Genomic DNA, 8,914 nt, shown 5'->3' on the forward strand with positions numbered 1-8,914 from the left:
GACCGATAGCTCAAGTAGTACCTTTCCCGCTGGGGTGGGAGCGTGACCGAAAGGGCATGGAATGCATGTTAGCCCAATATCAGGATAAGATGGCTTGGGGTATTCAAACTTGCATATCCTTGTCAATAATGTTCCCTCCCCTAGAGAAAGAAGATTCAAGGACTCCCCCTTCATTTTTAGCCACCAGTGTGAATCACACATCATGCGTATGTCGACACGGTGCGGAGCTAACCAGCAATATGGGAGAGTTGAAGTCATGCATAGAGACTGTGGACGTAACTGGAAGAGTCAGCGGAGGGAACTACTCATCATTGAATGTTCCCAGAGCGGATTTATGGTGGTATTGCGGAGGAAAAATCCTGAGACAGACCCTACCCTCCCAGTGGAAGGGGACGTGCGCAATTGTTCAATTGGCAATACCATTCACCTTGGCATTTGAGAAACAAAAGATAATAACGAGGGAAAGGGGTAAAAGGGAAGCGATAGCGAACTCTTTTGACGACCAGGTATACATGGATTTCATAGGGGTCCCAAGAGGGGTACCTGATGAATTCAAGGCCCGAAACCAAATAACCGCCGGTTTCGAGTCTTTGTTTTGGTGGGTCACTATTAACAAAAATGTAGATTGGATAAATTATATTTATTACAACCAACAAAGATTTATAAATTATACTAGAGATGCGGTAAAAGGTATAGCTGAACAATTAGACGCCACTAGTAGAATGGCTTGGGAAAATCGACTGGCTCTAGATATGATCTCAGCAGAAAAAGGAGGTGTGTGTATAATGTTAGGAGGGAAATGTTGCACATTTATCCCAAATAACATAGCACCCGATGGTTCAATCACCCGAGCACTGCAAGGGTTAACAAATTTAGCAGAGGAGATGGCCGAAAATTCAGGAGCAGACACTTCCCTGACGGGGTGGCTTGAATCCTGGTTTGGAAAATGGAAAGGCATGATAATCTCGGTTTTTACCTCCCTGATCATGGTTGTCGTAATACTAATAGCCATCGGGTGTTGTATTATTCCTTGTGTAAGAGGGCTGACACAGCGATTGATTGAGACAGCTTTGACGAAGCAGATGTCAATACAAAGAGGCCAGGAAGAGAGTATGTACCTGTTAGGTAATGACAAAGTGGATAGTATCAACGGAAATACAGACATTGAAAAGGCGGCTGAAATAATGCTCAGAGGATTTGAGAGGACATATGAGAAACCTCCGCAGTATGTAGAAAACAACAAGGATTAAGTAAAAGAAAAGGGGGAATTGTGAGAATAAGAAATACTGAAATGTTGTTTCTACAGCTTGTGGAAAGTTACCAAGAAGTCATTTGTACACAACATAATGAAATCACTGAAAAAGAGAACTGATAAGGGTATGTAAGTATAGACCTTAAGACAGTACATCACTGACAAAGAGAACTGATAAGGGTATGTAAGTGGAGACCTTAAGACAGTACATCACTGAAAAAGAGAACTGATAAGGGTATGTAAGTACAGACCTTGGGACAGTACATCACTTAAAAATTGTGCTTAGGCAGATAAAAGAGAAACAGCAAGAGTTAGAACAAAGGATGTAGTGAATAAGAAACTGCCCCACTAAGATAAAGGCTGACAGCTGCAAGTTAAAACACACAATGGAGAGCCAAATAAGGTAAAACAAAAACAAGAGTTAGGGGCTAGAAAGTTAGAGTAGGGGGAGAAGTAAACAGAGGAGGAGACTGTAGCAACCATAGGATAGGTTAGTGTCATAATACGTTACAACCAATAATGTAAAATAAAGGCGTGGACAAATGGATTTGTATTGTATAAACATGAACTGAATATGTTGATCGGTGTGCCTGCTTGTAGGACACCCGATCTTGCAAGAACGTTAAATAAACTTACTTCTTCAGAGTTTGACTTGGTGTAAATTATTATTAAGTGGGCTACGTTTCTCACAATTCTGAAGGGATAGTTCCCTCCACGACACCTAGGTCCACTCCTCCATTATCCCTGACACCTCGTCCCCTTCCCAAGGCATCTTCTCATGCAATCGCAGGAGATATAATACCTACCCTTTTCCCTCCTCTCTGCTCATTATTTAAAGCCCAAACACTCCTTTCAGGTGAAGCAGCGATTTACTTGTACTTCTTTCAATTTAGTGTACTGTATTCGCTGCTCACATTGCAGTCTCCTCCAAGCTGGGGAGACCAAACGCAGATTATGTCGAACACCTCTGCTCAGTCCAAAAGCATGACCCCGAGCTTCTGGTTCCTTGCCGTTTCAACACTCCCCCCTGCTCTCATGTCAACATTTCTGTCTTGGGCCTGTTCCAGTGTTCCAGTGATCATCTCCATGGAAAGATCAATCTTACACGCTAGCTCAAATGTTGGATTTTGTATGTTAAGTATCTTTTCTCATCCAAAGATTACACTATCAATCATTCACCACTCTGTCTTCTCCTGAACTTCGAGTTCAAATTTGTTTGTGAAGTTGAGTGACACGTTAAGACAGCACAGTCTTTGTCTTTGTGAAGGAAGTGATTTCGGAATGGCTGTTTGAAACTGTCTCTCCTTGCACAGAAATTCAGTGCAAATGCTCACATCACCCACAATTTCTTTGTGAGAAATTTGTTCACAATTGCATTCGACATGGAAACCGCCTCAACATTAATCTCACTGAAGGAAAGTGTGACTGTGTTGTTTGTTTCAGAGTGTTGGTGCTGTTATGTGTCGCTTTTAACCAAGACTGGGACACAACGCAAGGTTGATCCAAGGTTGGCATATATTATCATTCAGGAGCAAGAAAAATCAAAAGGAACCTAACAAGAAAACCCAGTCTCCAGATGTGAGAATCTGTAGATCTGCTTTCGGAAAGTGAATCAGAGCAGAATGAAGGGTGAACTGTCCGACTGCCCAGAAGAGATGAAGACACAGCTCAGTCAGCACGTTCCCCTGGTTTATGATGCTGGAACATTCCTCACACAGAAATTATTCAACCCGATGACAAACGTGCTTACAGCCGATAATTTATTAAGATAATTTTTTTTTGAGCGACAACACAAACAGCTACTCGACAATGTGGAAAATTGCCCAGGTGTGTCCTGTCCATAAAAAAAAAGCAGGACAAATCCAATCTGACCAATTACCGCCCCATCAGTCTACTATCAATCATCAGCAAAGTGATGGAAGATGTCATCAACAGTGATATCAATCACCACGCATTTAGCAATAATCTGCTCATCGATGCTCAGTTTAGATTCCGCCAGGGCCTCTCAGATCCAGGCAAACATTTGGAAGCTGGAGTATAATGTGGGAAAATGTGAGGTTATTCACTTTGGTAGTAAGAACAGATAAATTAAATATTATTTAAATTGCGAGAGACTACAGAATGCTGCGGTATAGATGGATCTGGGTGTCTTCGTACATGAATCATAAAAAGCTAGCATGCAGCTAGAGCAAATAATTAGGAAGGCAAATGGAATGTTACCCTTTATTACAAAGGGGAATGGAGTATAAAAGGAGAGAAGTCTTGCTACAAATGTACAGGGTGTTGGTGAAACCACACCTGGAGTACTGTGTACAGTTTTGGTCTCCTTATTTAAGGATGGATATACTTGCATTGGAGGCAATTCAGAGAAAGAGGTGGGCAACTGTCTCTTCCCCACCACAGCCACCTCGAGGGCATTGTGCGGAGGGGGTTAGACTTCGGGCGTGCAGGAAGGATCTGATGGGGAGGGCTCTTCTCACTACCAGCCAAGTTTCATCTTGGTGCTTGTTTGAAAGTTCTGGTGATGAGGCATTCCGCCAAATGACTTTGGAAGTTTGCTCGGGGAACCATCCGACTGGATCCACCATCTCCTTTTCCTGTAGGGCCTTGAGGACATTCCGTGCAGACCACTACCTGAAGGATTGGTGGTCAATGATATTTTTCCACAGAAACTTTCCCACGAAGGATAGGTGGTACGGCACGGTCCAACTGGATGGAGCATTCCGCGGCAATGTGACCAGGCCCATCCTTCACAACGCTGGGGACAGATAGAACCTCAGCACGTAGTGACACTTGGAGATTGTGCACTGGGAATCTGCGCACAGCTTGATGCAGCCGCACACGAAGGTAGTCATCAGGATGAGGGCGACGTTGGGTACATTTTTCCCGCCCTTATCCAGGGGTTTGAACATCGTGTCCCTCCAGACCTGGTCCATTTTGGAACCCCATATGAAGCGGAAAATGGCTCGGGTGATCGCCACAGCGGAGGAGTGACGTATGGCCCAGACCTGCACCACGTACAGCAACGTGAGCGCCTCGCACCTGATCACCAGGTTCTTACCCACAATGGAGAGAGATCGCTGCTCCCACATGCTCAGCTTATGGTGTATCCTGGCGACTCGCTACTTCCAGGTTTTGGTGCACGCCCCGGCCCTTCCGAACCATATCCCCAGCACCGTCAGGTAGTCTGACCTGATGGTGAAGGGGACAAAGGATCGGTCAGCCCAGTTCCCAAAGAACATGGACTCGCACTTGCCGTGGTTAACTTTGGCTCCCGAGGTGAGTTCGAACTGGTCGCAGATGCTGATCAGTCTGCGAACGGACAGCAGATCCGAGCAAAAGACGGCGACGTCATCCAGGTACAGGGAAGTTTTAACCTGAGTGACTCCACTGCCTCGGATTGTAACCCCCCCCCCTTATGCTTGCATCCTTCCTAATAGACTCAGCAAAGGGTTAAATACAGCAAACAAACAAGACAGAGGAGAGAGGACTGCCCTGTCTGTCTTTGCAAAGCAGGTGTAGAAAAAGATGCAGTGGTTTTTATCGCGGTTTATCCCAAGCAGCTGTGTAACACAGGGGTCTGTGCTCCACAGGCTGTTCTCAGGGATGCACACCGAGATAAACATCAACTGCTGCTGAAGGACTATAAATTCGGTGAAAGACGCCCTTTGGTCTGCCCGAAAGTTGCTGGTCTTCCAGCGCAAAGAGTTGTCCACGACCTAATGTTGCAGACAGGCACATTCCAAGACTACGTGCTGAGGGACGCACTACAGCTTGGGGCAGCCGCTGCAAAGGTTCACTGGGGAAGACCACTGTGTAAGGTACCCCCACCAAGGTGAAGTGAGGGAGTGGATCCATGGAAATCCCCTCGGGCTGTATCCAGAAAATATTTCTCCGCCTCCAGGCTCACTTCTTTGACCAGGAGTCCTCCTCCCGACCAGCAGACCCATTCTCCCACCTCCAGCATTCTCCCTCTAGTTGGACCCCCCCCCACCCCCCACGGCCACTTACCCGCTCTTGATCTCTTCATTGAAAACTGTCGGCTAGACATTTGTCATCTCAATTTCTTTGCCCCCCTCACTCACTCTAACCTGTCCCCCTCTGATCTTGAGGCACTCCGTTCTCTCAGGTCTAACCCCGACATGGTCATCAAACCTGCAGACAAGGGTGGTGCTGTTGTTGTATGGCGTACCGACCTCTACCTTGCAGAGGCTCAGTGCCAACTCACAGACACTTCTTCCTACCTCCCTCTGGACCATGACCCCATCACCGAACATCAAGCCACCGTCCAAAGGACTGTCACTGACCTCATCTCCTCTGGAGATCTTCCCTCTACAGCTTCCAACCTCGTAGTCCCGCAACCCCGGACAGCCCGCTTCTACCTCCTTCCCACAATCCACAAATGGGTACGTCCCGGCAGACCCATTGTGTCAGCCTGCTCCTGCCCCACTGAACTTATTTCTTCCTATCTTGACTCTATCTTTTCTCCGCTGGTCCAGTCTCTTCCCAACTACATCCGTGACTCTTCTGACGCCTTACGTCATTTTGACAATTTCCAGTTTCCTGGTCCCAACCGCCTCCTCTTCACTATGGACGTCCAATCGCGCTGCACCTCCATCCCCCGCCAGGATGGTTTGAGGGCTCTCCGCTTCTTCCTGGAACAGAGGCCCAACCAGTCCTCATCCACCACCACCCTCCTCCGCCTGGCTGAACTTGTTCTCACATTGAACAACTTCTCCTTCAACTCCACGCACTTCCTTCAAGTAAAAGGTGTCGCTATGGGTACCCGCATGGGTCCTAGTTATGCCTGTCTTTTTGTGGGATATGTCGAGCATTCTTTGTTCCAGCCCTACTCAGGCCCCCTCCCCCAACTCTTTTTCCGGTACATTGATGACTGTATCGGTGCCATTTCCTGCTCCCGCCCCGAACTGGAAAACGTTATCAACTTTGCTTCCAATTTCCACTCTTCTCTCACCCATACGTGGTCCATCTCTGACACTTCCCTTCCCTTCCTCGACTTCTCTGTCTCCATCTCTGGGGATAGGTTGTCTCCCAATATCCATTATAAGCCCACCGGCTCCCACAGCTACCTCGACTACACTTCTTCACACCCTACCCCCTGTGAGGACTCCATTCCATTCTCCCAGTTTCTCCGTCTTCGACGCATCTGCTCTGATGATGCTACCTTCCATGACGGTGCTTCTGGTATGACCTCATTTTTCCTCAACCGAGGAATCCCCCCCACTGTTGTTGACAGGGCCCTCAACCGTGTCCGGCCCATTTCCCGTACTTCTGCCCTCAACCCTTCCCCTCCCTCCCAGAACCGTGACAGGGTTCCCCTTGTCCTCACTTTCCACCCCATCAGCCTCCATATCCAAAGGATCATCCTCTGCCATTTTCGCCACCTCCAGCGTGATGCCACTACCAAACGCATCTTCCCCTCCCTTCCCCTGTCAGCATTCCGAAGGGATCGTTCCCTCCACGACAACCTGGTCCACTCCTCCATTACCCCCACCACCTCGTCCCCATCCCATGGCACCTTCCCCTGCAATCGCAGGAGGTGTAATACCTGCCCATTTACCTCCTCTCTCCTCACTATCCCAGGCCCCAAATACTCCTTTCAGGTGAAGCAGCGATTTACCTGTACTTCTTTCGATGTAGTATACTGTATTCGCTGCTCACAATGTGGTCTCCTCTATATTGGGGAGACCAAGCGCAGACTGAGTGACCGTTTTGCGGAACACCTCCGCTCGGTCTGCAAGCAGGACCCTGAGCTTCCGGTTTCTTGCCATTTCAACACTCCCCCCTGCTCTCATGCTCACATCTCTGTCCTGGGATTGCTGCAGTGTTCCAGTGAACATCAACGCAAGCTCGAGGAACAGCATCTCATCTATCGATTAGGCACACTACAGCCTACCGGACTGAACATTGAGTTCAATAATTTCAGAGCATGACAGCCCCCCATTTTACTTTCATTTTTAGTTGTTTTTTCTTTTTTCTTCTTTTTTGCTTTTTTACATTTTTTACAACCTTTTATATTGCTGACCATTTGGTCAGCTATGTGGCCTTGTCCAACCTACACCTTCTCCTTTGTTATCTCTTGCCCCACCCCCACCTCACTTGCTTATAACCTGTGACATTTTTAATATTTGTCAGTTTCGAAGAAGGGTCAGTGACCCGAAACGTTAACTCTGCTTCTCTTTCCACAGATGCTGCCAGATTTGCTGTGTGGTTCCAGTATTTCTTGTTTTTATTCCAGAAAATATTTGTTTGCTGCAAAAAGTACATGGCAGGTAAAATGAAATGGAAGGGTTGTGAGGCAATTCACTCCTGTACTGAAGGAAACTGATCTCCTTTGCAATCTTTGTATTGTTGACTTGGTGCTGTTTTTGAACTGTTTTGTAATGTATCTTTTTATAGTTTTTTTAACGAATAAAGTATATGTTGGAAATTTAAAAAAAAGTTCAGAGAAGGTTCACTGGATTTATTCCTGTGATGAAGGGGTTGTCTTTTGAGGAGGATTGAGCAGGTTGGACCTATACTGATTGGAGTTTAGAAACATGAGAGGTGATCGTATTGAGACATATAAGATTCTGAAGGGTCTTGACAGGGTAGATGCTGAGAGGATGTTTCCCCTCGTGGTGGAATCTAGAACTAGGGGACACAGTTTCAGAATTAGGGATTTTCCATTTAAGAAGGAAATGAGGAGGAATTTCTTCTCTCAGACAGTTGTTCATCTTTGGATTTTTATCTACAAGGAAGTCAAGGGTTATGGGGGGCAGGCAAGAAAGTGGGGTTGATGCCATGATCAGATCAGCCATGATCCTATTGAATGCCGGAGAAGGCTCGAGGGGCCAATTGGCCTCCTGCTGCTACTATTTCTGTTCTTGTGATCTCATTGCAGCTTGTTCCAAATAGAGACAAAAGAGTGGAATTCCAGAGGAGAGGTGAGAGTAATTACCCTTGAGTGAGTGTGGCATCAAGGATCCCTAGCAAAATTGAAATCAATGGGAATCAGGGGAAAATTGTCCACTTGTTGGAGTCATACCTAGCACAAAGCAAGATGATTATGGTTGGTGGAGGCCGATCATCTCAATCCAGGACATGCCTCAGGACTTTCTCAGGGTAGTGTCCTAGGCTCAACCATCCTCAGCTCTTTCATTAATGAGTTTCACCTCAACTTAAGTCAGAAGTGGGAATGTTAGGTGATGATTCACAACTCCTCAGATACTGAAGCAGTCCATGTCCACAAGCAGCGAGACCTGAACAACATTCAGGCTTGAGCTGATAAGTGACAAGCGACTTGGTTGCCACAAAAGTGCTACGCAGTGAACATCTCCAATGAGAGAGAATCAAACCATCTACCTTTTAATACTCAGCAGCATTATCATCACTGAATCCCTCACCAACAGCATCTTGGGGGTTACCATTGACCAGAAACTAAACTGGACCAGTCACATCTATGCTGCAGCTTTTAGCGTAGGTCAGAAATTGGGAATTCTGCAGCAAGTATCTCACCTCCTGACATACCAAAGTCTGTCCATTGTCTACAAGGCACAAGTCAGGAATGTGATGGAATACTCTCCACTTTTCTGGATAGCTGCAGCTCCAAAAACACATAAAAAGCTCAATACCACCCAGGACAAAGCAGTCCTCTTCATC

The sequence above is a fragment of the Heterodontus francisci genome, unplaced genomic scaffold (assembly GCF_036365525.1).
Source record: "Heterodontus francisci isolate sHetFra1 unplaced genomic scaffold, sHetFra1.hap1 HAP1_SCAFFOLD_88, whole genome shotgun sequence".
Classification (NCBI taxonomy): domain Eukaryota; kingdom Metazoa; phylum Chordata; class Chondrichthyes; order Heterodontiformes; family Heterodontidae; genus Heterodontus; species Heterodontus francisci.